General features: G+C 42.0%; 1 protein-coding gene across 4 annotated transcripts in view; it reads right to left on the bottom strand.

Moving 5' to 3' along the window:
- The window catches only part of wge (winged eye), a 217,439-nt gene extending 210,182 nt beyond the window's left edge, over positions 1 to 7,257 (bottom strand). For 3 of the 4 annotated variants that reach the window (XM_065221976.1, XM_065221975.1, XM_065221974.1), the window contains exon 1: positions 6,558 to 7,257. The gene's annotated coding sequence lies outside the window, so the exon portion shown is untranslated. The remainder of the gene's footprint in view (positions 1 to 6,557) is intronic. The other variant, XM_065221977.1, reaches the window with a different exon arrangement.
- Positions 7,258 to 7,890: the final 633 nt, after the last annotated feature.

Genomic DNA, 7,890 nt, shown 5'->3' on the forward strand with positions numbered 1-7,890 from the left:
TGAAAGGTCCCGCTATTCATACGCTTCGGAGTGTTGAAACACCCTCCAAAGACACGCCCCTTTGTCAGTCAAAATTGGATTCCTTAGCAAAAAAATTAAGCAATGACACCGATAATGATCATGCATCAGAACCCCCCAAGATGTGCTCCTTTGATTACTGAAAAAATCTGTTCCCCTAGTTTGAAGTTGTCAAGACTAGGAATCGGTGGTAGATATTACACGTACCACGGAAAGGTGATCTACCCACGTTACGGGGCATAATTTAACTTCAAGCAAATTGCAGGAACTTTACAGAAGTTCGTAGAAACTCAGGGAATTTCCGGAACTTCAACTATGTTCTTAGATTTTTAGGGCAATCCACAGAGCTTCAGAGAAGGTTTTTAAGCAGTAACATTATTCACAGCATTGAGCCGAGTATTTAGAGGTAGATCAGAGAACTTCAGAGCATCCATTAGTTAACTGTAGGAACTTTCAAGAAGTTCCATTAATTGTGAAATACAGTCAGCTCGATGTCGAGTTATGAAACCATAATAAACATTTATTCCATGGCTACTGTGTTGGTGATTTTGTGTGGGCTAGTTATTCTATAACTCCATGGTCCCTTCAATATCGAGTTGTGGAGAGTTCACTGTATTCCAAGAATTTCAGGAATGTTCCAAAAATTTCTGGAAATTTGCAAGGTCTTCAAAGGATGGTCCATAAATATCAGGAAATTTATTGGAACATAAGAGAAGTTGCGAGTACTTCTTGAACATTTATGGAACTTCAGGTAAATACAAAAAATGCAAAGGAAGTTCCATGACCTTCAAGGAAGTATCAAAAACTTCAGGAAAGTTGCAGGAAGCCTTGCGATTCAGAGCTCTTTGGGACAGTACCATTTAGTTTAAATAAGTACCGAATGCTTCAGAAAAGTTTAGAATTGCGGGGAAGTTTAAAGATCTTGAATAATCCAGGGGTTGGATTCTTCACCAGGACTAGTTTTAGTTTAAGATCGTAAATATGTTTGAACTGAATGTTTAACAGGACAACTTTATATCTTATCAAGGAGCATTCGGGCGGATCACAGCGATTGCTATATTTACAGAACCACGTCCTAGAATCTCTGGCTTTACGAAAATCAGACATCAAATCTACGCTCAGAGACCTTGATGAAGTGATCTACGACACATGCCTTCTTCGTTGAACGGTCAGCTTCGATTTTTCTCAAAACGGTATTTGCACAAAGTTTCACATGGCCCTCGAATTTTCGAAATGAGCAACCACGTCTAATTAGTTAAGGGTCCTGTGCACCACCAGCGGTGCAAAGGGCCAACGTGAAAGACTTCCATCCTGGGCGGCTGCTCGCTTTTGCCTTGACCTGGGCCCAGGTCAGATTCCTGTCGACTTGCTTAATGTCCTTATTGAGGCTCCGCCGCCATGAGCCTCTGGGTCTGCCTCTGCTGCGATGTCCTGTCGGATTCCAATCCAGCGCTTGCTTGCCGATTTCGTTTCCGCCTGGTCGAAGTGTGTGGCCGACCCACCTCCACTTTCGCTCTCGAATTTCTGTTGGCTTCTGATGATATCGACGATGGAGCTCGGCATTCGAGATCCAGTTGTGAGGCCACCAGGCACGAATTATATACCGCAGGCATCGGTTGATGAAGACCTGCAGCTGTTGAGTGTTCTCCGCTGATATACACCACGTTTCGCTGGCGTATAACAACACAGATTTCACGTTCGAGTTGAAAATTTGGATTTTGGTGCCTTGACTTATCTGGTTGGATCTCCATACGTTTAGTAAACTCGCAAAGGCCGCCCTAGTCTTCTTGATTCGTGCACCTATGTCGCTTTTGGTCCAGCCGTCCGACGCCATTTGGCTGCCAAGATATTGAAAACTTTCGACCTTCTCCACTGCTTGCCCCGCTACCGTAAAGTTGGAAGGGTTGCCCGTGTTGATATCCAACGATTTGATCTTGTTGACGTTGATGGTGAGACCCGCCGCAGAGGAGCGTTCGCCTTTGTGCTAGTAGAGCAACATCATCAGCCAAATTGAAGTCGTTGAGATGCTCCATGGTGATAGGCTGCCAAAGCAGCCCACGGTTCGGTAGACGGTCAATTGCACCTACCATGATCTCGTCGATTACGATGAGAAACAGTAGCGGTGATAGTATACATCCTTGTCTCACACCAGCGACTACCCGGGTAGGGTCGGACAAGGCTCCGTTATGCAGAACTCTGCACGTGAAAGCCTCATACTGCGCTTCGATGAGATTGACGATTTTATCCGGGACTCCCTTGCGACCACGTTTAATGAAAGACCGCAATGTGATTTCCCATAAGGATCGAGTAAAATGGGAATACCGATAAGCTTGAGAACATTCTGGAAAACTCCCATATGGACGTTTGGCTGAATGAACTTTTGATCGAATGGAATATTCTTACTTTGACTATATGTTTTGTATTACTTCTGCGTGAAGTCCTCGGTGAAGTCAACGATTTACATAGTTAAAGATGCTAATTTTTATACGATAGATGGAGGAGATAAAAGTATAGAGTTGATAGATCCGGCAGTGTGAAAATTGTATATAGAGAGTAGAAAGCGAGCAAGGACAACTTTTAAGGAAGGTACAAATCGGTTTGATCATCTCTCTTTACCAAACTCCCCCGTTGAAGAGGGATGGTGAGGGGTTTCCCCCCCCCCCCCGCCACCACTGGCAAAAAAGATGATCGCCGACTCGCTCATGTACCGACGATGTGTTTGAAATAGTTCTATCGATTTGTTTACCGCACTCTAGTTGTTATCTGAAGGAAGGCATCCAGTCGTAGGTTTGGAAATGGCAGCTATTGTCACCTCTACCACGGTATGTGCTCCTGTCATCGTCGACTTGACGATCTCGAGGGGACACGGGTAGGGTAGGTGCTGCTACTGTACCTTTCGACCAATGACAGTAATTGATGGTAAGCTCCCATCCAGAGTTATGTACTTTGACTATATGTTTTGTATTACTTCTGTGTGAAGTCAATGATTTACGTAGTTGAAGATGCTAATTTCAAATAACAGACTAAAGTGGTATCCCATCCCTCTCCAACGGGGGAGTTTGGTAAAGAGAGATGATCAAACCGATTTGTACCTTTCTTAAAAGTTGTCCTTGCTAGCTTTCTACTCTCTATACACAATTTCCACACTGCTGTACTCTAACGGAACTATCAACTCTATACTTTCATCTCCTCATATATCGTATAAAAATTACCACTTTAGTCTGTTATTTGAAATTAGCATTTTCAACTATGTAAATAGGAATGTTCTTCTTTACACACTTAGAAGTTATCACCGACTTCGGTAATTTTTACCAAAATCTGAACAGCTGAACTGTTCGGTAAAATTTATGTAATTCAATTCAATTGCTTTTCAGCTACTTTGAAACGAAATCTTCACCAAAATGCCAAGATTTGATCATTTAAACATGGTTGAACATGTTTTGAAATTATTTTCAAATTCAATAGCCTTTAAATTGAAGGTCATAGTTTTACCGAACGTTCGGCTGTTCTGATGTCGGTAAAATTTACGGAGCACGGAAACAAAATCTTAGTGTGTATACATTTTCATAAAAAAAGATCCAAAGTGTGAATTGTGAATTGTATTTAAGAACATTCGGAGAATGTCCCTTTTCAACAATTGGGTAAATGATAATAAATGATTCATTCCACCATAATCCTGTTAACTGTTTTAATTAGTCATAATTACATACTCCTGTAATGACGCATCCCAATTTTGTTTAATTCAACAAAGATTCATGTGAGAAAAGAACGAGCTGCTTTTAAAAGAATTGAAAATTTAGAGATGAACTAGCCTAAGGCTAAAAATCTCTTAAATAAAGAATAAAAAAAAAAAAAAAAAAGAATTAAAAATAATGTGTTTGCATATTTTAATCTAGGTGCCTAAGATCGTGAGAACAGTAACCTTGTAAGAACTTCTCATGTTTAAATGAAGGAAATTTTGCGTTAGAAAATAAAATTTTGATTGCCTTCCAAAGTGCTAAGCCTGAATATTCTGAATAATTTTTTTCTGTTTTTGGAATTCAAATCATTGAAGTATGAGCACTCTTATGAACGAAAATTTGCCGGTCTGAAAAAGAGAACGAGCAACAAATAAGGCTAGTTCATATTAAACGTGATTGTCATTTGGAATTACAACAAATTTGTACACTTAATATTTTTTTTGCCGAAGTGTCGAGTGTCAAAACCGTTGTCACAAAATGTCCAAAACAAATTGCTGTGAAAAAATAATACCTAACTTTTAAAAGAAGGAAAATTTTTGTGAATGCATGTTTTATAGATGATGCCAAAATCACGAAAATAGTAGAATTCGAAAGAACTGCTCATTTGTAAAAGAAGGATAAATACGTACTTAGAATATTACAAGTTGATATCTTCACAAACTGTGAAACCTAAAATGAAGGAAATGTATGACATTTCTTCTTTGCTGAAAAACTGAAAACTGCAGTTCAAGCAGTCTAAAATAACTTTACTTAATCCTTAAAACTTCAACAATTTCTCCTCGGAATCCCACTCTCAAGAACTTAAACTCTCGATCAGGAACATGCCTCATTCGTAATAATGGAGTTTGTATCGAAAATTTTCCAGTCCAAAACATTAATATCAAAGTAGTTAATCATGATTTTTGTTTTGTACATTGACCATGTTAACGCCAGCTTAGGGCAATCCAACAAGTCGATTATGTTGTGGCTCGAAAGATCAAAAATGTTAACGCACAATCAAGCGTCTGTTGGATCCGTGCTGCGAATCTGATCAGTTGAGGATGATTACTGTTCGGAACACGGTAGTTTTGCACTTGGTCTGAGTTTATTAACACGGAACACTTATCTTTTTGTTTGCCAGGTACATTTACTTATGTTTAAGACGGTTACTACAGGATAACTATAAACTAATGGCTTATAGTTTTGAGAGTGTCATAGTCTCGCCGAGCCGATTTGGGGCCGAAGATATGACCCTTCTGTACATTATTGCTACTATATGCAGTTTCGTTTGCTCGTGAGCAGTTCGAGACGAACAGTGGGATTACCTGCTGATTCATTCATACATGAAAAATTGGGTCAATGTACAAATACACGATTCATTCGACATGGGTGATATGCATCGTTTTCGACGCGATATTACGAACAATGTTTGACTGTGTACCCAAATTGCTTTCAAAGCCAATGAATCAGGAACGGGTATGTTACACGCTCCTACATTTATTTTGAGGTACCACGAGTCGCTACATAATGACTTTGCGATGTTGCGTCCGAATCAGCAGTGTCCAAGCAAATGTTGTACAACACAATTTGAACAGAAATAGTATTCGTAGAAATCATAATGCACTTGATTAGCACCCTTCTGGTAAATCCTTCCATTATCCACTGCTGCACAATCAATCGATTCATCAATTCCACCCGGAATCAAACACCTGTAGCATTCGGCAGATTCTCTTTGACGGCAGATAGGGGATCCAACTCACTAAGGCCGACAACATAGTAGAAGCGATTCGAAGCGATTCGATTTGTTGGCAATAAGCGGAGCGCTTGCGTGAAAGCACCCTCTATGAGCGTTCTATGGGAATCGCCCAAACCAGCCATAGTGAAAGCGATGCGAAGAGGTGTAAAGCGTTCAGCAAAGCGACAGAGCTGTTCGTGTTGTGTTTTGACGCCTTCGAACGCAAGTGGACTGATTCTAGTGAGGAATAACAAATTTGAACAAATATTTTGCACTGCGCGCGCGACTGTAATGTTTTCAAAAACGCTTTCACTATGTCATAGGTTGCTTCGCTTGCCGCTGCATTTCGCTTTGCCAATTGCTATCGCATCGAATCGCTTCGAATCGCTTCTACTATGTTGTCGGCCTAACAGTCAGTCGTCGTCGTCATCGTCATCGTCGTTGTCTCGTGCGGCGGCACCTTTCACAAGCACACAAGAGCCAGCAAAGAAAAAAAAAACGAAACTCGGTAACATCTTCAGTCAGTCGGCTTTTGTGTCAATATTCGGACAAGTTTGATTCACCAAGCCGCCTCGGTTGGCGGGCGGAGGTGACATGACACTACACAGCAAGATACAGTCCAGAAGCAGCGACAGCGGCCGGGCTTATCAGTTTCCAGCTCCATCAACCGAACAAGCGTAAGTCCGACAAAGTTGGAACAACGTTCAATTTTGCCGACGCTGTTTTCGAGAACACAACCCAGCCCGAACCGAACTGCCGCCTTCAGTCGGGTAAAGTGGTGCTCTATTGTTGTTGTGTTTGCCTGCCATGGTCCAGTACCCTATGCTGGTATCGAGGATGATGAAAAGCACAAGATTTTCTTCCTTTTGTGCGTGTATGTCATTCGCACTGCCGAGTAACCGATGGATGGTATGATAAATTGCGACAGTATGACGAGAGTATCCTGGCGTATTTCGTTTGACAGCTTACACTAATTAACACAACCGGGCAACATACAATGGAACCGAAAACCTTATTGCGTTTCACTTCAATCTTCCTCCGACGACGGTTGGGTTGGGTGTACGATAAATGGTTACTTTCATCACCTTTCATTTATCCTCCTTGTATTGGTGCCCGTTCAGCGCAACCGAAATCCGATTTGTTGCTTATCCGATAGAATTTCAAAACTCTCCACAGCTCTGCTTCACTTTAGGATTTCTCACACATTTTTACGGTAAACACTTTTTTTTTTGCGGGAAAGTAAACTTGGCGTTTTATTTTCACGGCCGAAAACTACAATCACTCTCAAACACACATGAACGTATCCCACAAGAATTCGCCCACTTTCAACGGTTACCATGGGCCCGTCGACGTTGTTCCACCTTGGTTTCTCCGCACACGAGATTAATGGTTATCGGAATTCACGACTCTGTTCTCGGAGCGAAATTCATTAATCCTTTTGTTATATCAGGCACAGCGCAAAAAAAAATAATAATATAAAAACCTTTGCACATAATACACAGGGACTGCTTGCTGGAACCGGAGGAGATTGCACAAAATACCCTCTCGATCCTTGTTCGTTCCCTTTGCTTTTCCACTAAACTGATGAATGGTTCTCTTCCCGATGTTCGCTTTTCTCTTTTCGGCTGGTAGTAACCGATGACGACCACACCAGCAGCAAGAACAAGAAGAACCGTACAGCAAAACGGGTAACAGAAGAAAAAAATCGCTCACTCACGGAAAACCCGTTTCCGAAAACGTCCCGACCGAACGAAAGCTGAATAACAACTGGATGGGAGCGAACGACCGACGAGCCGACGAACTCACTGCTGCTGCTGGGTCTCGCTTTGCTTTTGCTTTTGCTCAAGTTTCGGCTCGCATGCAGTGCACTTGGGCCAACCCCTGCCTGGTTGATGGTGTTGGCTGGTAGTGTGCGAGCCGGAGCGGAGTTGCAAGCCGCTGGTGACGACACACTCATCGGCGCACTGGCACTGGCCGAGTAGCAGCAAAAGGAGGCTGGCGAAACACGAGCGAATAGCGACGATGGAGCACTTACAAGTTATGGAAGCGCGCGCGTGCACAGGGCGGGGCATCGACAGCAACGTGGGTAATGGTCGAAATTTGAATATGTTGCCGTTTTATTTAATTATTTATTTATTTGTTAAACGTGTTCAGCTAATATTGTGTACACAACTGAAAATCAGAAAGACATTTCTCGCTTGCATCACTATGTTTTATTTTCATAATGCGTTTATTTTTCCAGGCTCATTTGCTGTAGCTTTGCGGAGCCGATGTTCAGTGTTTGGATTACAGAGTTACTTAAAACTAACGTTAGTAAAGCGGGAGCAGATTACTCGCGGCTATCTCGAAGTTAGGGGCAACAAATTGTAACAATTGGATGTCAGGGATGGGATAGAGAACACAGGGTTTGGAGAGCAA

This window comes from Ochlerotatus camptorhynchus, unplaced genomic scaffold (assembly GCF_037179485.1).
Source record: "Ochlerotatus camptorhynchus isolate MF236.1 unplaced genomic scaffold, CSIRO-AGI_Acam_v1.1 ptg000151l, whole genome shotgun sequence".
NCBI classification, from domain to species: Eukaryota; Metazoa; Arthropoda; class Insecta; order Diptera; family Culicidae; genus Ochlerotatus; species Ochlerotatus camptorhynchus.